Raw genomic sequence first — 22,671 nt, 5'->3', positions numbered from 1 at the left:
AGAGCTAACTTGGAGAATACTATCAAAGATCATGTATCAAAACAAGTATACAGGGGTTCCTAGAGGAGGTTTAGTTGTTAGGAGCACTTGTCACTCTTCTAGAGGACATGTCATTTGTTTACAGAACTCAAAAAGAAGCTTACAACCAGCTTTATGTCCAGGCTTCTGTAGATAAAAGTGTGCATGGTACATATACATGCATGCATGCAAAACTCTTATCGTTAGAAAATAAAATGAATAAGGCTTTTTCAATCAAAAGCAAAAGCAAAAGTGAAACATAAACTATATACCCAATACCCCCTATCAGTCAAAAAATAAATGTTTTAGGAGCTCTAAGATGGGAATTGGAAATAAAGAACCTATATAGATTTTATTATCAGATAACATCACACAAAAATTAGTTTTAATGTGAAATGCTCATGGTGGCATAATATTTTGCTTTTACATAACATATATTCATAGCCTTGCTTCCTATTTAGCTCCAGTCTTTGATATCAATGAACTATATTTATTAACATCATTTAAGACTGGTTAAAATAGGCCTCCAATGGACATAAAATTAATGTAATGTCTTATAGGGTCAAGGGAGGATATATAAGTACCATATTTCATCGAGATTCTCTTGAGAGTTTTGTTACTTTGTTCTTCAAATTGAACAAGATAAAAGTCTCCCTGTTTGCATTTTTTTTAAATTTTTTTCATCTTTATTAACTTGGGTATTTCTTATTTACCTGTTTTCTTTCTTATACCAACAGTACACTGTCAACAGAGCAGTTGCAATGCATCCTAATGAATCCAGAGGCAAATCATGACTCCTGAAATGATCCACACATTCCTTACAGTATCAAAGAAAAAAGAGTTTTCAAAATGCCCTATAAAACTCTCCTTGAATTTACACCTGCCCTTCTCTTACCTGGGGCACACTAGATTTGTAACTATCCTAGCTTCAAGAAAGTTATTATGAAAAAAATATGTGCTCTTCCCCTTGGCTATCGGACTATTGAAACAATGGCTCCCAAGAATGGAATTTGGGACTGGAGAAATGACTCAGTGGTTAAAAGCTTCCCTTCCAGCCCTTGGTCCTGCCAAGACTGAATCCCCAGTGAATGTGATTGTTTGGAGGAGGGCGGTAATGGGGGGGGAGGATTGGGAGGGGAACACCCATATAGAAGGGGAGGGGGAGGGGTTAGGGAGATGTTGGCCTGGAAACCGGGAAGGGGAATAACAATCGAAATGTAAATAAGAAATACTCAAGTTAATAAAGATGGGGGGGGGGGAGCTTCCCTTCCCCTTCTACTGGGAAAGAATTGGACCAGGCACCCAGGCTGCCTCAGCTGCAGCCAGGCTCCGTGTCCAGAGAAGGCAGACCACATCCTGGGCTAGCGTTCCTGATTGTGACGTCACACCCACTCCTGGGCTATGAAATTTGTCACTAGGAAGAAAGACTCAATTGGAGAATAGCAAACAAGATGGGAATACTCAGAGTATCTCCTGAGTAGCAACGAGAGGAGGCAGCAGGAGGTTGGATCCTTGTAAACAGGAAACCAACTCCCATCACTTAGAAGGACCTGGGTTTTCTTGATGAGACATGGGGTATGATGAAACCCATTTCCCGAGAGACATTGACAAGGACCTTATCTGCCGTATATGCAGTGGAGTCTTGGAGGAGCCAGTACAGGAGCCTCATTGTGAACATGCCTTCTGCAATGCCTGCATCACCCAATGATTCTCTCAGCAGCAGACATATTCCATAGACCATAGCATTGTCACGGTTGCCCACCTGTGCCCAGTACCTCTGATCGTGCGGACCATGTTGTCAAACTATAGATTGCCTGTGACAACTCTGTGTTTGGCTGCAGTGCTCTTGTTAGACTTGACAACCTCATGCCCCACCTCAGTGACTGTGAGTACAACCCAAAGCAGCTGTGACCGGTGAGCAAGGCTGTGGCCTGGAGATGCCCAAAGATGAACGGCCAAACTATAATTGCATTAAGAACCTGTGCTCCAAGGTCAAGCAGCAGGAGACGTGCATTGCAGAGCAGGAGAAGACATCTGCTGAACACAAGCACCAGCTGGCAGAAGAGAAAGGAAACATTCACTCCTGAAGGGATATATGCAAACAATCCACAGAGTCAACCCCAACCTTCAGAACCTGGAAGAGACAATCGAGTACAACAAGATCCTCAAGAGGGTGAACCCCCTACAGCCGGCAAGAGTGACCCACTAGGGAGGGCTGATCTCCACTCCTGACTCTGTGCTCCAGGCTGTAATCAAGTGTTTCTCTGTGGAAAGTGACTGCCACCCAGCCTCTACAGTCAATGAGCTGGTGACAAAGCCCAGTGAATGTAGCTGGCCCCAGGGTCTGACTGCACTAGAGACAAGACAGATGAGAACCATGTGGCCAAGTGCATCCCTGGCAAGCAGGCTATAGTGGTGATGGCCTGTGAGAACCAGCACATGAGTGACAACATAATGCAGGAGCCAGAGCTCATCATGATATTTGTGCATGGTGTGGTGTTGTGGCTTGCCCTGAAGTTATGTGTATTTTGATGCTAATTCCACTGCCCAAAGGACAGCTGCCTAGTCAAGTACTCAGGAATCAGGTGACTTCACCAGAACCTCCCCCATTGAATTTGTAAAGTACAGTTGAGGGGCAGGTACAGGATAGATGGAGGCCTGTCATTGGAGAAGGAAGGATGGGTGGGAGAGAAGTTTGAAGGAAGAGGAGGAGACTAGAGAACAGAAAAGGGAGAGAGGAGAGGAGAGGGTGAGAAGCCATGGCACGTAGTGTTAAGATTCTGCTCTGTGTATTTACAGGCTTATTTTTTATATTTTTACAACAACAGTGTGGAGAAGATATAAGAGTGTAACTGGCTATCAGGAAGAGGTGGAGTTGGAAAATCCCATTGCTCCAGCCGCTGAGCCCTGACTTCCACAACCCTATTGCCACAATTCGTACTTGATCCACATACTCCCTGCTTTTCTGGAATAAAGGACCTAGGGGCAATTTGCTCAGCATTTCAGCAGGGAACCCAAATTCCTGCCTTTTGCTATATTTATTTCCCACCATATCTATAAAATTTTCAGTCAGGGTACAGAAATCCACACTTCTGTATTTTCCTAAGATCCCTGGTGCCCAAATATTTTCAGAAAGCACAAAGAAATTTATTTTCCCTAGAGGATCAGGGTGGAGTGAGACATTTTTAATTGGTCCTTTCTTCCAAAACCAGGGAATCTGAGCAGGCAGGCTTGCTAACTCCATACAGCATTGAGTGAACAGCTCTGACATCCAGCAGAAGAGCTAAGAGTATGATCAAAACCCCCTCTAACTAGTGAGGCCAGGACTTGGTACTCACTAACATTCCTTGGGGAAGACCTTTCTGCTGAGCACATCCCTGCCCAGGTCCCCTGTGAAGGTGTAGGCCTTTCTCCGTGTACAGAGTGGGTTGCTGAAATGTCCGTTGAACTCTTTCTTAAAATGTTTCATAATTAGGGAAGGGAAGGAAGGAGTAGGCATTAGACCATTGATGTTCCATACACTCAGCATGAAGCTGCTCTTGAGGTATGTCTATATTGCCTCATTAGGCCTGTCTTCAGCCCTGGGACTGTAGCTAGCTTGATTTACTCTGGTGTTTTTTTGTTTATATTTCCCAAGTCATAAACCCTATCTGTTACCCAGTATTGTTTTCATAAAATGGACAGGTTGCATCTGTCTTCTCCAGGAGCCTAGTCACATTGTTGGCAATTTAATTTATTTACTATTTTTCAAGAAAGGAGAAAAGAAAAAAAAAAACAACAAAACTTAAAACCTTTTTTGGCCCTTTCTTTTGCTGTTTTTATTGCGGGATTCTGGGTAGGGTGGGACCAGGTAAGGTCTCTTTCATAGGCCTCCTTTTCAGCAAGAACTTTGGTCTGATACCTGCTCTGGCCCTCCCTCCATCACCCTGTCTGAGCATGAGCTTTGGCTGTGGCTGTCGGTCTTGATGCCTGTGCCCCATGAAGAAATTTGTTCCCTTCCCCTTCAGGTCTTCTTAGCAAAACCTAGAATTAATTGGCAAGTGCATTTTGAAGGTGACTCTTCCATGTTTCCTGAGGAAAGTTCCTGTTTATCTGTGTTCTAACCTTCATCAGACAAAGGGGATACACAAATTAGATATGTCTCTAAAACCAGGCTGAATACACTGCCTAACTCAGGTCCACCTAAGGACTTTGGGCCCATTTAAGGCGTTTTGGGTCATTGCTGGCTTCCCTGTAGTGGCTGATAGAGTGGCAAGGAGAAATAACAGGTGTGATTATTTTAAAAAAGCACAGATAGGACTGTGATTGGTGAGGTCACAGGGCTCTGCTTCACCATGCAGTAGTTTCTCTCTGGGAGTTCCATTCCACGTTAGCTTGCTGTTGGTCTCAGTAGTTGAGTCCTGACTCCTTTGGGATTAGGGTAGAAGGATATATCTTGAGAACCACAAGAACAGGTTGGGTGTTTCAGCTCCAGGGCAATGTGCTCAGGAATTTGAAAAAGGCTGCTATATTTAGTTAGGTTACTGCATTTCTTGTTCCTCTTTGCCACTGCCTGCCTTACCCAAGCTCACAATGTCCCTTCCTTACTCTAAGATGCCCTCTGTACTGGTGTCTACAGCTCTCTGTGTTGTGTGCTGTACATAGTGTTCACTGTACTAATAAATCTCTCACTCAACTCTAAAAAAAAGGGCTTTGCTGTTCTTGCAGAAGACCCAAGATTAGCTTCCAGCACCCACATGGCAGTTCACAGCCATTAATATTGCCAGTTTCAAAAGATTTGATTCCCCTTTTCAGGCTTCTCTGAGCACAGAACCTATGTGTGGTGCACAGATATACATGTAAGCAAAATGATAACACATAGAATACAAATAAATCTAAAAAGAAAATAGAATTTCTCCAAGAATCCCATACTGGGAGAAGGAAAGGCCTGACACCTGATACAAAGCCAAGGGAATGGTTTTTCCTGGAAAAAGATTTCTCACAATTCTGACAACTTATCATGCTATCTTACATAAGAGACTGGAGCAAAGATGATGATGTGTCAGCAATGGCCAAGACCATACCTAGACCAGGACTACTTAGTGATGAATATCTTGCCTTGTACTTAAACATAAATTTCATGTTAGGAATATGAAGATGGACTTGAGGAGGTCTAGTCACTGATCTTTGTTGCTCTTCCCAATGTGGGCACATAGAAAGAAATCTCTTTTTTCTGCTTCTTGCTTTTATTTGTCTCTTTAATTGGGATGTCAAATATGGGTGGCAGCCTCTGAACCTAACAATTCTGACAACATACACTCCATTTTTTGATCTTATGGATTGTCTCTCCTCCGTGTCTCAAACTTTCTCTTCAAAGATTTTCCTAAAACATTCTACCATACCATCTATTTATCTCTGCTCAGCCCACAATTTCTACCCAGTATGTTGGTACTCTCTGTTTTCTTGGCAACTTTGGACTCTGAACTGAGAGGATAACCTGAGCCCAGATGTTCCAGGCCTTGTTGGAAAACATGCTGAGAGTGCATCTCAATAAAAGAGTAAATTCAGAGACTTTTTAAAAAGTGAACACATTTTAATTTCACAAACACACATGGACACACACAGACACACACACAGACACACACAGACACACACACAGACACACAGACACACACACACACACACACACACACACACACACACACGGGGGCAGGGATTCTTTTTCTAGTATTTTCCCCATAGCCCTTTAACAGTATTTTAACATTATACCATAGCGTTCTTCATTACTTGTTGACTGCCTGAAATCCCTAGGGTATTATAAGCTGAAGGGGAGGGGGTGTTCCTGATTTGTGCACTGCCTATGCTTTCTGTCCTTATTCAAGCTACTGGATTATCACTTGGAATAGAGCCAAGATGGAAATTCTTACAAACATGGCAGACCAGTATATAGTATTCCTATTGTCCTGGTGTGATAATCAGTTTTTCCATTTAACTATCCAGGGTATTGGATGATTTATGCTTACCATATAACAGCAAAGACACTCTCAATAAATGTTGTTTTTCAGTTGATAGTCTGTTCCTGCCAAAGTAGAGCCTTCTTGAGTTTGGTTCAGTCAGTCCTAGGAGAGAAACAAAATACCCATGTCACACAACCAAAGCTGGGAAATGTTAGTAAAGAACGGATGCATCTGCAAAGTCAGCCTTTGGACTATATTCCTGCAATATCTAATAGTCAGGTTAACAAAGTCCAAATCTCTAACATGGAGTACAGTAGAGTGACAATCCTGCAAGGAGAATTGGGAGCTAGTTAGACAAGTGAAGAAATTCTGAATTAAATTCAAGACATACATCCAGTTTTTAGATGATGTTAAGGGAGGAAACAGGTAATCACAAGTTTCATTTGAAATTGAAGGAGAAAGGGTATGAAAGCATGTGGGTGGTTACCTGAGAGCAGAAAGAATATGATCACAATATGTTGCATAAACTTTAAAAAATAACTTATTTTTCAAAAATCTAACTAGCAAGATGGATTATTATGCAACTGTGTATATGGCTCAATAGAATGCTTGGCTAGCATACACAAAGTCCTAGGAATAGATTGAACTCCAGCACCAAATATAACTGGACATAGTGCCATATGCCTATAATTCCAGCATTTGGGAAGTGGAGGCAATGATCAGAACTCTTCAGTTACATAAAATCATCTTCAGCTACATAATGACTTCAAGACCAGCCTGGGATATACAAGAGCATGCCTTAAATCAGTAAAGTACTAGAAAGGATTAATAATGTCTTACTATCTTGAACAAATGTTTGAATGTCTTTTACTTATATTAAAAAAATACCCTCATTTTAAATGTGTGTGTGTGTGTGTGTGTGTGTGTGTGTGTGTGTGTGTGTGTGTGTGTGTATGTGTGCGTGTGTATCACATGTGTGCCAGTACCCATGGATGACATAAAATGACATGATATCCTGGAGCTGGAGTTACAGATGGCTGTGAGATGCAAACTGAACTTGAGTTCTTTAGAAGAACACTTTTTTTTTTCAGAGCTGAGGACCGAACCCAGGGCCTTGCGCTTGCTAGGCAAGCGCTCTACCACCGAGCTAAATCCTCAACCCTGGAAGAACACTTTTTAAAAAAGTTTTATTTAATTTCATTTTTGCTCCACATTCCTTTTCTGTAGCGTCTCAGGTCAGGAGGAGTGTAACTTTGTGGAAGGGATTGTTTCAATCTCCTAGATTGCATCAACTCTTCGATTCCCTTGCTGTGGCTCTTGAGACCCTTCATCCCTAGTGGCATTTGGTAAGGACTCTGTCTCACAACAGGAAGCAGATGAAGACACACATGCATTATTTCACACTGTACCCTATCATTAATTATCAGCTGAAAGTAAAAGGGGTTTGCATCCCCATAAGAAGAACAACAGTATCAACAATTCAGACCCCAACAGAGATCCTATGAAATAAACCAGTGAGAATACACGGAGAGACCCATGACTTCAGCTACATATGTGGAAGAACTGTTTTCTTTCTTTCTTTCTTTCTTTCTTTCTTTCTTTCTTTCTTTCTTTCTTTCTTCCTTCCTTCCTTCCTTCCTTTCTTTCTTTCTTTCTTTTTTGATATTTTTTTATTTACATTTCAAATGTTATTCCCTTTCCCGATTTCCTGTACATAAGCCCACTATCTCAACCCCCTCCCCTTCCCTTCTGCTATAAGGCTGTTCCCATCCTCATCCACCCCCTCCCCCATTCCCGCAACCTGCCCGACATTCCCCTCCACTGGGGGCACAACCTTGGCAGAAGCAAGGGCTTCTCCTTACATTGGTGCCCAACAAGGCCATCCTCTGCTACATTTGCAATTGGAGCCATGGGTCAATCCATGTACAGTTTTTGGGTAGTGGTTAAGTCCCTGGGAGCTCTGGTTGGTTCGCATTGTTGTTCTTATAAGGTTGCAAGCCCCTTCAGCTCTTTCAATCCTTCTCTAATTCCCCCAATGGGGGTCCTGTTCTCAGTTGAGTGGTTTTCTGGTAGCATTAGCCTCTGTATTTGACATGCTCTGGTTGCGTCTCTCAGGAGACATCTATATCGGGTTCCTGTCAGCATGCACTTCTTTTTTTTTTTTTTTATCTTTATTAACTTGAGTACTTCTTACTTACATTTCGATTGTTATTCCCCTTCCCGGTTTCCAGGCCAACAACCCCCTAGTCCCTCCCCCTCCCCTTCTATGTGGGTGTTCCCCTCCCCATCCTCCCCCCATTACCACCCTCCCCCCAACAATCACGTTCACTAGTTGTTCAGTCTTGGCAGGACCAAGTGCTTCCCCTTCCACTGGTGCTCTTACTAGGATATTCATTGCTATCTATGAGGCTGGAGCCCAGGGTCAGTCCATTTATAGACTTTGGGTAGTGGCTTAGTCCCTGGAAGCTCTGGTTGATTGGCATTGTTGTTCATATGGGGTCTCCAGCCCCTTCAAGCTCTTCCAGTCCTTTCTCTGATTCCTTCAACGGGGGTCCCGTTCTCAGTTCAGTGGTTTGTTGCTGGCATTCGCCTATGTATTTGCTGTATTCTGGCAGTGTCTCTCAGGAGATATCTAAATCCGGTTCTTGTCAGCCTGCACTTCTTTGCTTCATCTATCTTATCTAATTGGGTGGCTGTATATGTATGGGCCACATGTGGGGCAGGCTTTGAATGGGTGTTCCTTCAGTCTCTGTTCTAAACTTTGCCTCCCTATTTCCTGCCAAAGGTATTCTTGTTCCCCTTTTAAAGAAGGAGTGAAGCATTCGCATTTTGGTCATCCTTCTTGAGTTTCAAGTGTTCAGTGCATCTAGGGTAATTCAAGCATTTGGGCTAATAGCCACTTATCAATGAGTGTATACCATGTGTGTTTTTCTGTGATTGGGTTACCTCACTCAGGATATTTTCCAGTTCCATCCATTTGCCTATGAATTTCATAAAGTCATTGTTTTTGATAGCTGAGTAATATTCCATTGTGTAGATGTACCACATTTTCTGTATCCATTCCTCTGTTGAAGGGCATCTGGGTTCTTTCCAGCTTCTGGCTATTATAAATAAGGTTGCTATGAACATAGTGGAGCACGTGTCTTTTATATATGTTGGGGCATCTTTTGGGTATATGCCCAAGAGAGGTATAGCTGGATCCTCAGGCAGTTCAATGTCCAATTTTCTGAGGAATCTCCAGACTGATTTCCAGAATGGTTGTACCAGTCTGCAATCCCACCAACAATGGAGGAGTGTTTCTCTTTCTCCACATCCTCACCAGCATTTGCTGTTACCTGAGTCTTTTATCTTAGTCATTCTGACTGGTTTGAGGTGAAATCTCAGGTTGTTTTGATTTGTGTTTCCCTTACGGTATACACTTCTGAACTTCATCAATCTTATCTACTTTTGGTGGTTGTATATATATGGGCTACATGTGGGGCAGGCTCTGAATGGTCATTCCTTCAGTCTCTGCTCCAACCTTTGCCTCCATATCCACTCCTGTGATTATTTTTGTCCCCCATTTAAGAAGGAGTGAAGCATCAGCATTTTGGCCATCATTCTTCTTGAGCTTCATGTGGTATGTGGATTTTATTTTGAGGAATTCAAGCTTTTGAGCTAATATTCATTTATCAGTGAGATATACCATGCATGTTTTTCTGTGATTGGGTTACCTCACTCAGGATGATATTTTCTAGTTCCATCCATTTGCTTATGAATTTCATGAAGTCATTGGGGTTTTTTTTGTTTTTTGTTTTTGTTTTTGTTTTTGTTTTTTTTTTGGGGGGGGGGGCTGAGGACCGAACCCAGGGCCTTGCGCTTGCTAGGCAAGCGCTCTACCACTGAGCTAAATCCCCAACCCCGAAGTCATTGTTTTTGATAGCACAGTAGCACCCCATTGTGTATACATACCACATTTTCTGTATCCATTCCTCTGTTGAAGGGCGTCTTGGTTCTTTCCAGCATTTCGCTATTATAAATAATGCTGCTATGAACATAGTGGAGCATGTGACTTTGTTGTACATTGGAACATATTTGGGTATATGCCCAAGACAGGTATAGCTGGATCCTCAGGGAGTGGAATGTCCAATTTTCTGAGGAACCTCCAGACTGAATCCCAGAGTGGTTGTACCAGTTTGCAATCCTGCCAACAATGGAGGAATGTTCCTCTTTCTCCACATCCTCACTAGCATCTCTTGTCACATAAGTTTTTATATCTTACCTTTCTTACAGGTGAGAGGTGGAATCTCAGTGTTGTTTGGATGTGCATTTCCCTGATGACTGAGGATGTTGAGCATTTCGTTAGGTACTCCTAAGTCATTCAATATTCCTCAGCTAAGAATTCTTTGTTTAGCTCTGTACCACATTTTATGATAGGGTTATTTGGTTCTGTGGAGTCTAACTTCTTGTGTTCTTTGTATATATTAGATATTAGCCCTTTATTAGATGTAGGATTGGTAAAGATCTTTTCACAATCTGTTGACTGTCGTTTTGTCCTAATGACAGTGTCCTTTGCCTTATAGAAGCCTTGCAGTTTTATGAGGTCCCATTTGTAGATTATTTTAGAGCATAAGACATTGGTGTTTTGTTCAGGAAATTTAACACAGTGGCCATGTGATTAAGACTCTTCCCTACTTTTTCTTCTATTAGTAAGTATATCTTGTTTGATGTAGAGGTTCTTGATCCACTTGGATTTAAGCTTTGTACAGGGTAATAAAAATGGATAGTTTTGCATTCTTCTACATGCTGACCTTCAGTAGAACAAGGACCAATTGTTGAAAATGCTATGATTTTTACATTGGATGGTTTTAGCTCCTTTGTCAAAGAACAAGTGACCATAGATGTGTGGGTTCCTTTCTGGGTCTTCAATTCTAATTCCACAGATCAACCTGCCTGTCACTGTACCAATACCATACAGTTGCCATCATTATTGCTCTGTAACACTGCTTGAGGTCTGGCATGGTGATTCTCCTGGAAGTTCTTTTATTGTTAAGTATAGTTTTTGCTATCCTGTTGGGTTTTTTTATTATTCCGAATGAATTTGCAAATTGCTCTTTCTAACTCTATGAAGACTTGAGTTGGAATTTCGATGGGGAATGCATTGAATCTGTAGATTGCTTTTGGCAAAAAAAGGTCATTTTTACTATATTAATCCTACCAATCCGTGAGCATGAGAGATCTTTCCTTCTTCTGAAATATTCTACAATTTCTATCTTCAGAGACTTGAAGTTCTTGTCATACAGATCTTTCACTTTCATGGTTAAAGTCACACGGAGGTATTTTATAATTTTGGGGACTACTGTGAAGGGTGTCATTTCCCTAATTTCTTTGTCAGCCTGTTTATCCTTTGAGTAGAGGAAGGCTACTGACATGTTTGAGTTAATTTCATAGCCAGCCACTTTGCTGAAGTTGTTTATCAGGGTTAATAGTTCTCTGGTTGGACTTTGGGGGTCACTTAAGTATACTGTCATATCATCTGCAAATAGTGATATTTTGACTTCTTCCTTTCCAATTTATATCCCTTTAACCTCCCTTCATTGTCTGATTCCTCTGACTAGGATTTTGAGTACTATATTGAATAAGTAGGGAGAGAGTGGGCAGTCTTGTCTAGTCCCTGATTTTAGTGGGATTTCTTCAGGTTTCTCTCCATTTAGTTTAATGTTAGCTACAGGTTTGCTGTATATTGCTTTTACTATATTTAAGTATGGTCCTTAAATTCCTGTTTTTTCCAGGACTTTTATCATAAAGTGGCATTGAATTTTGTCAAATGATTTCTCAGCATCTAATGAAATGATCATGTGGTTTTTATCTTTGCGTTTGTTTATATAATGAATTACGTTGATGGTTTTCCATATATTGAACCATCCTTGCATACCTGGGATGAAGCCTACTTGATCATGATGGATGTGTTTTGATGTGTTCTTGGATTCGGTTTGCAAGAATTTTATTGAGCATTTTTGTGTTGATTTTCATAAGGGTAATTGGTCTGAAGTTTGCTTTCTTTGTTGGGTCTTTGTGTGGTGTACATAAAAGCATAATTGTGGCTTCATACAAGGAATTTGGTAGTGTTCTGTCTGTTTCTATTTTATGGAATGATTTGGACTGTATTGGTATGAGGTCTTCTATGAAGGTCTGATAGTATTCTGCAATAACCTCTCTGGTCCTGGGCTTCTTTTGTTTGGGAGACTTTTAATAACTGCTTCTATTTCTTCAGGACTTTAGGGGTTGTTTAGATAGTTTATCTACTCCTGATTTAACTTTGGTACCTGGTATTTGTCTAGAAAATTGTCTACTTCCTCCAGTTTTTTTTCAGTTTTGTTGAATATAGGCTTTTGAAGAAGGATCTGATGATTTTATGAATTTTCTCAGATTCTGTTGTTATGTATCTCTTTTTACTTCTGATTTTGTTAATTCAGATATACTCTCTGTGCCCTCTGCTTTGTCTGGCTAAGTGTTTATCTATCTTGTTCATTTTCTCAAACAACCCACTCTTGGTTATATTAATTCTTTGTATAGTCCTTTTTGTTTTACTTGGTTGATTTCAGCCATGAGTTTGATTATTTCCTGGCTTAAACTCCTCTTGGGTGTATTTGCTTCTTTCTGTTCTAGAGCATTTAGGTATGCTGTCAGGCTCCTAATGTCTACTCTCCCCTGTTCCTTTTCGAGTGCACGTAGAGATATGAGATTTCCTCTTAGCACTGCCATAAGTTTGGGAATGTAATGCCTTCATTTTCTTTAAATTCTAAGAAGTCTTTAATTTCTTTCTTTATTTTTTCTTTAACCAATTTATCATTTAGTAGAGCATTGTTCAACTTCCATATACTTGTGAACTTTTTGTCTTTTTTTTTTATTGAAGACCAGCCTTAGTCTGTGTTGATCTGATAGGATACATGGGATTATATCAATCTTCTTTTATCTGTTGAGTGCATTTTTTGATCGATTATATGGTTAATTTTGGAGAAGTTTCCATGAGGTGCTAAGAAGAAAGTATATTCTTTTGCTTTAGGATGAAATGTTCCATATATATACACACACACATATGTGTGTGTTAAGTTAATTTGGTTTGTAAATTCTGTTAATTTCTTTATGTCTCTGTTTAATTTCTGTTTCCATATTCTGGCCATTAATCAGTATGGGATGTTGAAAAGTCCTAATATTAGTGTGTGAGCTGCAATGTGTGCTTTGAGCTTTAGTAAGGTTTCTTTTATGAATGTATGTACCATTGCATTTGGAGCATGGATATTTAGGATTGAGAGTTTACCTTGGAGGATTTTTCCTTTGATGAATATGAAGTGTCCTTCCTTATCATTTTTAAAGAATTTTGGTTGGAATTTGGTTTTATTCAACATTAGAATGGCTACTCCAGTTTGTTTCTTCAGACCATTTGCTTAGAAAGTTTTTTAACAGTCTTTTCCTCTGAGGTAGTGTCTGTCTTTGTCTTTGAGGTGTGTTTCCTATATGGAGCAAAATGTTGGGTCTCCTTTACATATCAAGTCTGTCAGTCTATGTCTTTTTATTTGGGAATTGAGTCCATTGATGTTATGAAATATTAAGGAACAGTGATTGTTCTTTCCTGTTATTTTTGTTGTTAGAAGTGGTCTTATGTTTGTGTGTCTCTCTTCTTTTGTTTTTGTTGGAAGGAGATTACTTTCATGCTTTTTCTAGGGTGTAGTTTCTGTCCTTGTATTGGAGTTTTCCATGTATTACCCTTTGTAGGACTGGATTTGTGGAAGGATATTGTGCAAATTTGGTTTTGTCATGAAATATTTTGGTTTCTCCACCTATGTTAAATTAGAGTTTTGCTGTTTATGGTAGTCTGGGCTGGCTTTTCTGTTCTCTTGCAGTCTATATGACATCTGCCCAGGATCTTCTGGCTTTCATAGTCTTTAGTGAGAAGTCTGTTGTAATTCTGATATGCCTTCCTTTATATGTTACTTGACCTTTTTCTCTTACTGCTATAAATATTCTTTCTTTGCTTTATGCATTTGTTGTTTTGACTATTATGTGATGGGGGCAATTTCTTTTCTGGTCCAATCTATTTGGAGTTCTGTAGGCTTCTTGTATGTTTATGGGCATCTCTTTCTTTAGGCTAGGGAAGTTTTCTTCTGTAATTTTGTTGAAGATATTTACTGGCCCTTTAAGTTGCGAGTCTTCACGTCTTCTATACCTCTTATCCTTAGGTTTGATCTTCTCATTGTGTCTTGGATTTCTTGCATGTTTTTGTTTAGGAGCTTTTTGCACATTACATTATCTTTGATGATCATGTTGATATTTTCAATGGTATCTTTTGTTCCTGAGATTTTTTTTCTTCTATCTCTTGTATGTTCTTGTTGATACTTGCATCTATACTTTTGATCTCTTCCCTAAGTTTTCTATTTCCAGGGTCATCTCCCTTTGTGCTTTCTTTATTGTTTCTATTTACGTTTTTAAATCCTAGATGGTTTTGTTCAATTCCTTCACCTGTTTGGATGTATTTTCCTGCAGTTCTTTAAGGGACTTTTGTGTTTCCTCTTTAAGTGCTTCTACTTGTTTACTTTTGTTGTCCTGTATTTCTTTAAGGGAGTTATTTATGTCCTTCTTAAAATCCTCCATCACCCTCATAAGATGTGATTTTATATCTAAATATTGCATTCCAGAGTGTTTGGATATCTAGTATTTGCTTTGGTGGGAAAACTGCGCTCTGATGATGCCAAGTGGTCTTGGTTTCTTTTGCTTAGTTTCTTGTGCTTGCCTCTCTCCATCAGGTTGTCTCTGGATTTAGCTTGTCTTGGTGTCTCTGACTCACTCTTGACCCTCCTGTAGGCCTCTGTATCAGCACTCCTGTAGACCTATTTTCTTTCAAGTGGATCTGGGAACAGCTGCTTCTTCTCTCAGGTATGTAGACACACTTGGTGACTGGCATTCAGCTCTAGGCACAGACAGAAACCGGAAGGTTCCTGCCCCTGACTGATTCTAGGTCCCTGTGCCCAGGGGACACAGATGGCACTAGGCGATTTCCTCTTTGGTCGGGAACATGATCAGAGAGTTGCCTCTTCTGGGTTCTGGGACTTGTTTGCACATTTGAGGGTCCAGCTCTCTTCCCCATGGGATTTGGCTGCAGGGAGCTGTGTAACCAGGTCAGTTCCGTTCTGGGTGCAGGGCAGACCCAGCAGGTTCCTGGCTCTGACTGCTCCTATATTCTTGTATCCAGAGGCACTATACAGCTTCCTCTTGGGCCAGGGATGAGGGCAGTGTTGGGCAAAAGTGACAGTCTATCCTAAGGTCTCTGGATTGTCTGCATTTCTGGGTGTTCAGCTCTCTCCCCCACAGGATTCAGTTGCAAGGAGCTGTTGGATCAGTTCAGTTCAGTTCCAGGCACAGCTAGAAACTGTAAATGCCCTGTCCCAGAGGACTTCTGTCTTTTTGTGATCTGAATCTACCCAGCAGGTCATCTAAATCAAAAAAGTTCATCTTGCCTCTGCTCTCAGGTGTGTAGGTGCACCTGGAGACTAGCTTTCAACTCTCAGCACAGGCAGAAACCCAAAGGGTCTTGCCCCTGACTGCTCCTAGGTCCCTGTGTCCAGGGGCACAGATGGCACTAGGCTATTTCCTCTCAGGTTGGGAATGTATGCAGAGTGTAGTCTCCTCCGAATTCTCAGGAGTGTCCACACTTCTGAGGGTCCAGCTCTCTCTCCAGGGAAGAACTACATATATGTTATTTCTCTAGTTTCACCTCCCCCTTTGGCTCCTTATCCAACCTAGGCCATGCTACCTCAAAATAGGAGATTTTGGTAATTATAGAAAGCAGCAGAAATAATAAGCAATAGATATTAGAAACTAGAAAGATTCCTTCTTTCCTGCTGTCCTCTGAATGAATCCATTAAAACCAATTGACATTCCCCTGAAAAAAATCCTAAGACTGTCATTCCAAAGATAATTTGCTCTATACCCAGAGGAAAGGAATGCCACACATAGGAGTCAAAAATAATCACAAGGGTTTTTGCTAACTTAACCCTGCTCCATTCTTTTATCCATCTGACCATACCCTTATTTTACACAGCCATGTTTTGCCAGTTATGCACATCTTAAGCAGAGAAGAAGAACAGGCACAATTCTCCATGGTGGTTCTAGGTCTTCATTTCTGAACACTCTCATTCAATACAACATAATACATACATTTGGGAACATGGTTCTCTGATGAAACATTTGCCTAGCATTTACACAATTCTAGATCTAATAGAGTGAGGCACATTATATTAAACAAAAGTGCATGGTTTTCTTTTCTCGCTTTTTCTTTTGTTATAACACTCTGATTCGTGAAAATTGTGAGGTTTTGTTCTTCTGTATATTTCTTCTATTTATCTTGTCAACATTCCTCAACATATATAAATACAAATATCTTTTGAAATATGTGTTTCATTTCTATTTTGGTTTCTATGACTATTCTAAGGAAGTGCTAGAAAATTTGCTACTAGCAAAACAAATGATATAATATAGTTCTGTAGTTCAGAAGCATAAGGTAAGGCTGAGATACAAGATCAATTGGGAGATTGCTGGCCTAACATTAACAGCCGTAGGTTTGATCCCTAGTACTGAAAAGAAAAAGAAAAGAGAGAAAACAATTGTAGATTAGGTAAGCAAGTTTCTCTGTTTGGGATTACAAAAACCCTGAAATGAAAATACTATTTTATACATTTCTCTGTATATTTTGGAATAATTTTCCATCCCAGTTTAATCAGACTGTCAACTAAGTTCAGTTCTGTTATTTTAGGTTTGAGAGCCTTATATTTATTTATGCTGAGTGTTATCCAGAAATCATTCTCCAATTTTGGAGGCTGCTTGAAATCCATGGTCTATGGTTCCCTTCATATTTAAATGCAGTGATAGTAGGTTGTATTTTTCTAGAACTTTGAATTTCCCCAACTTCCCTTTCTACTATAACTTTCCTCAGCTAGATGTGTATCCTGGCTCTGATTCCTACTTGGCACTTTCTTACCAGACTTTGCTGCGCTTTCTCTTCTGTTCTGAGCTCATCTTATTCCATTGGGCCTGAAGAATATTCTTCTAAATTTAATCAGTTTTTCATTGTAACTATAGTTTTAAAGTCCCTTTACAGAAGTATCTACATGAATATTTTATACAGTAACCAGAAAAAGATATGCTGGAGCTGTGAAGTACCTTTAGATTACTATCTACCATATTTCCTTGTTTATAAGATGTATACTTTTCAAAATTGCCTTTCCAAATTTTTATAGTCAGCTGCTTGAGGTTTCTTTCTTTGCTTTTGAGTCTTAATGTTTTACTTTCTTATAGCCACCACATTTAGCTTGTAAAAGTGGGGGATAAGTGATCAAAGTATTTGGGCTTACTTAAAGAAAAAAAGAAAAGGATAAAAATCATAGGATGAAAACTGAGGTATGATTAGTGATACCAAAATGTCTAATAAATATCAAATCATATAGAGGAAAACATTGTCTAGTCTTTCATTTGTAAGGTAGGATAAATGGTTGCATTATGAGAATCATGCTAAGAATATTGCTATCAAAATTGTACATTAAAGAAATAAAGCAGGAGGATTCTATGAAGATAAGATTCAATAGATGAGAATTGCATGAAAGTGAGTGGGGATGATCCTCTTAGAGCAACTTTTACGTGGAACTAGAAAAGAAGCAGTTCTTCAAGTAAGATTCTTAAAGTACCAGCAACCGCATTACCTGGACAGTTGTTATAAATGAAAAAGCTAGAGCTGCAACCTCTGTTAATTGCTTCAGAATCTGTGATTAGCCAAGCATACTCTGTTTCAAGATGCTCTCTAGATCTTCCTAATGCAGGTTAATGTGATTACAAATCATTCCTCTTTGTATATTAGTTAAGAAAGAAAAGGAAAAAACACAGATATGATTTGTTTTAGGCTATCCATCTATTAAATCACTATTACATAATAACTTTAGACACCTACACTAAAGAAGGTAAAGGCATAATAAAAGCACATTATATTTTTAGTTCCCTTTTATATAAGAACACTATGTTAGTGATTTTTCGTGTGTGTGTGTGTGTGTGTGTGTGTGTGCGTGTGTATGTGTGCCTGTGTGTCTGTGTGTATCTATTTATGTATGTCTCTATATGTGTTTATCTCTTTGTGTGTATTGTAATTGTGCTTGTTTTACATATATGTAAATATGTACATGTGCATTGTATATGTGTCTGTTTTTTAAATACATATGTATGTGCATGTGAATCCCAGGATAGAATATTGGGTGTCCTGCTTTATCACTCTTTACTTTATTACCTTGAGGGAATCTTACTGGGATTCATTGTCTCTTTCTAAATCTTCCTGAAGCCAATAAACTCCAGCAATCCTCCTTTCTCTGCTCTTTCTTTTTCCATACCCCTGGCAAACTAGTGTTACAGAATATATGAGTATGTGCAATTTTTCGTGTGTGGGATCTGGGGACTTCAACTCAGGTCCTTATACTTATAAAATTAACACACTTGCCTGCTAAGCTTTCTCACCACCCTTCATTTTGTTTGAGGTCTGGATACAGAATTTAAACAAGACATAGTCTTCGAGTATTCAGTGACATTTCCTTTAAAATAGGAGTGTTTACTTTGCAACAGCCCTGTGAATGTTTTCAAACTACAACAAATTAGGTCTTTTCTGTATGCCTTCCAATAGGAACATTTATATTTTGAAAGCTATCCCTGAAGAGATTCTAATTGAGTTTATCCTTCTTCTGCTCTTTGTGAAAGGGACTGAGAGTGTTGCCTTTGCTATTCTGTTCTAATTTCCAGTGATATCATTCAACATCTGAAGCCCATGAGATTGAAGTAATTCCAGTAATTAATCTAACTGATTCCAGGATTGTTTTCCTCTGAGTTCTTTCTTTAGTTTTTCTGACATTCCAGGAACCTGAGTCTAAGAAACAAACAGTCTATAAAACAAAGATTTTCCTCTTTCATGGTCATAGAACTAGGGGATAAATAGTTTGCGAAGCAAATGAAGATTTCAACTTAAGCTGCAGTAACTTTCTTGGCACCCTTAAGATTGTGATACTCAAGCCTCCTCAACTCTTTTTGCTTTCCTCTTCCACAGACCTCAAATTCACTATTTTTGTATCCATGCCTACCCTTAAACTTATACTCCCACATGGTCACACTGAAACTGAACTATGTTTTCCTGTTTAACCTTCAACTTCTGTTTTTCTGCTCTCCTTTCTTTTGAAAAGAATTTGGGCTTAAGTCATTGTGATGTAGGAACTCAGAATCAAGATCTGCCACTACTGACCTTTGCTGAGTCTGGCATGGCCTTGCTAGGGACAGAATGACATGGTTCCTACCCCTGGGGCAGGAACAGTAGGCTCTTCACAAGTGTAGATGGCTGCTGTGGGCATAAGGCTTGCTTGTGTAATAATGCACATATTTTCACAATCCTCCAAGGAATGTCTCCTCTGTTAACGTTAATGACTCCATGACAATCACAGACATCATGAGTCTGTGTGATGAAGGTCTCCGAAAAATAGTAAACACTGGGGCCTTCAGCACAATTCTTAAGGCTATGGAAATGTATTCTAAAAACATGAGTTTTAAAATATGCAATTTCTCAACTATGCAAAAAAATAAGGATGCAATATGAATTGTATAAGGGTCTTCACAGATCTAAAGAAATGAGCCAGATACACTATGAACCAACTTGTCAAAAAGATACAAAGCCTAGCAAACTCAAATACAGGCAGATTTCTGAATTCAGTGTCAGCCTGGGACACAATGAGACCAGTTCCAGGAATGGTTGGAACCGTAATACCAAGGTAAAGTCCCACCCAGCTAGCTTGTAGGCTGTGTTTCACAATGTCTTTCACAATGTTAAAACAAATGTGGTTGCTATCTCCTAAGAATTAAGGGGTTGGAGTCACAGAATGCTGATTTATAGGATAATCAAAAGGAAACATGGAATAAATAACTGAATTGATACGTAAATAAAAACTGGGCTTTTGTTCTGCATGAGACTAACTAGCAGGAAGTGACAGCAGTCCTTAAATTATCTTTTTTCTAGGGAAAGCTGAACTATCTGGAAATCTGAAAAACAGAGAGCAAAAGCTCATCAAGAATTTGTTCTGGCACCCAAATCCCATAGGGGACAGAGCTGAACTCCAAGAAATGTAGACAATCCTGAGATCTCAGGGGATACCATTACTTCTGCTTACATTGCTGACCCAAGAGGAACCTGCCTCTGGATACAGGCATATAGAAATAGTCAGCAGCAGGAACCTGCTCATTTCTGCCTGGGTCCAGATCTGAACTAAACCAGTCCCACAGCTCCATGCACCCAAATCCCCTGGGGGACAGAGCTGGACCCTCAGAAGTAAGGACAATCCTGAGAACTCAGAGGAGACAAGTATTTTCTGGTCACAGTCCTGGCACAAGAGGAAACTTCTAAGCCTGGACTATCTAGTGTAGGGGAATGTCGGTGTTGTAGGAAGTGGGTGGTTGGGGAGCAGAACACCTTTATAGAAGAATAGGAGAGGCATGAGATAGGAGACTATGTCTGGGAAACCAGGAATGAGAATAACATTTGAAATGCAAAAAAAAAAAATCTAATAAAATAAAATGGCAAGAAATTGAAAAAAAAGAGAAAAAAAAGAATTTTTTTCAAACAGAATTTCTGATTTTAGTTAGAAAATCCATGGAGAGTTAATACAGCTCTTTAGAATTTTTCATAGCTCATTTAGAATTGTTTAAATAGGATTTTTGACCTATTTCATAAATCCCAAGAGTTAGAGAGCTAACAGAGTTCTTGGAGAATGTTCGAAGAGCAAACACAGCTCTTAGATTTTTGGAGTGGGGGAGGGGGTGTTTTCTGATTTAACTGGAAAACCCATGAATTATTTTCAGATTTTTTTTTCTAACAGGATTTCTGACTTGGTTGAAAGAGCCAAGAATTTTTTTATAGCAGCTTTTCTGACTTTGGTCAGAAACCCATGAGCTATCCAGAGAGCTATTAGAATTTTTACTAGCAGGAGAACTTTTTCGAGCAGAAAGCTAACTCTCTTAACCAGAGAGCTTTTAGAATTGCAAGAAAAAAATCTGTCTAGACTAGAGGAGAACACAGAGAGAACAATCTGAACAGCCATGTCAGCAGAACCTACGCTATCAGCTTGGACCCAAGATTTGACATTGAGTAGTTTCTTTTCACTGCTTCCAAACACCCTTTCTCTCAGAACATGGACCTAGCTTAGGCTATTCTTTGGTAATCTTTATAATCCAAGGTATGAAAAATCAGTTTATCTTATTTATATATAATCACGTGCAGGTTAAAATTAAATGTATACATGGCAAGTGAGACCTTTCTTGATATACTGAATTATTCCTTTAGCTAAATTTGTATGTAAGGTTCACAAGCTGTTCAATTCGTTAGATGGCGAACAAATTTACTGTAAGTCAATATAGCAAGCGTTGAGGGTGTGTGTGTGTGTGTGTGTGTGTGTGTGTGTGTGTGTGTGTGTGAAGTGGGCTCAAGTGGCCACTTAAAAGAGAGGAGTGAAATGGGCTTAAAGGGATTGAGGCTTTATTCTCTTTCTCCTTCCTTGATAATAATTGGCATACTTTACATTAAACTATATGCTTCTGCTTTGTGTTTTGATCTATTGTTGATCTGGAAGTTCTAAGATCAAAAGACATGGACTTCCTTGACATTTTGCAAACAGTGGTTCTGAAATATGTTCGCTGAGAGCTGCTTGACCCTTTCATGATATTGCCAAACTGTAAGCTTAAAAAGTCATGCATCTCAGCATCTAATCTCTAAATTAAAGCAATTCTTCCCCTATGGCATTATTTTAACAATTATATGAGTTCACATGGGAAGCATAGGCACACATCACATGGAAATTAGCATTGCTGATGTAGTAATTTTGCCTTCATCTCAATTTGCCACCTATCACTTTTCTATCTTCACTCAATTCATACCACAAGTCTGGAGATTACAATTAGGGGAAAGGATAGAGGGTATTTTTAAAAATATATGTATTTTATTTTATTTTATTTTATTTATAAGTGTTTTGCCCACATGCATGTCTATGCACTGCATGTGTGCCTGATATCCAAGGAGCTCAGAAAGTGTTGGGTCTCCTGGGACAAAAGTTATGGATGATTGTGAAATACTACGTAAGTGCTAGGAATCAAACCCCATCTGCATGCATAGCATCTCTGTCTTTGCTCACTGACCATGAGTCCATTAATAAAATGAAAGCAAAGCAAAATAATATTTTAATTGTTCTTAATGGCCCAGAAATTTCCTGTTAGAAGTCATAAATGCAAAAGATAGATATTCCAAAATACGCTTACTAAATAATTTTAAATCTACTAGGGGAGATAAATGTCCACCATGGTTGGCTTGTGTGGAAATCAGAGGACAGCCTGTGGGGGGAGTCCTTTCTCTCTTTTTTCTATATGTGTTCCAATGATTTAACTCTAGGCAGCACATTTGGCAGCAAACACCTTTACACACTGAGCCATCTCATTGGATCACAGATCAATTCAATATATTATATAGACTACATAAGTTAGAATGGAATCCTTGAGCTGGGGCTCAAGAAATTAGCTCTGAAAAAAATGCTCATGCACTAAGATAGAAGCATGGGACTACAATGACATACAGAAATAAAGTCTTATTTATATATTTTCTTTAATAAACAATTTGCTTATG

General features: G+C 39.5%; 1 long non-coding RNA gene and 1 pseudogene across 1 annotated transcript in view; one reads left to right on the top strand and one right to left on the bottom strand.

Annotated features, from left to right (window-relative positions):
- Positions 1 to 22,671, bottom strand: part of LOC120099307 (uncharacterized) — a 43,825-nt gene that overhangs the window by 4,193 nt on the left and 16,961 nt on the right. Inside the window, exon 2 of the long non-coding RNA XR_005498381.2 lies at positions 6,021 to 6,116. This is a non-coding gene — a long non-coding RNA (uncharacterized LOC120099307). The remainder of the gene's footprint in view (positions 1 to 6,020; positions 6,117 to 22,671) is intronic.
- On the top strand, positions 1,469 to 2,762 carry Rnf41-ps1 (ring finger protein 41, pseudogene 1; annotated as a pseudogene).

This window comes from Rattus norvegicus, chromosome X, assembly GCF_036323735.1.
Source record: "Rattus norvegicus strain BN/NHsdMcwi chromosome X, GRCr8, whole genome shotgun sequence".
Lineage (NCBI taxonomy): Eukaryota > Metazoa > Chordata > Mammalia > Rodentia > Muridae > Rattus > Rattus norvegicus.
Note: the sequence above shows the minus strand (reverse complement) of the source record. Positions and strands in the feature narration are given on the sequence as shown.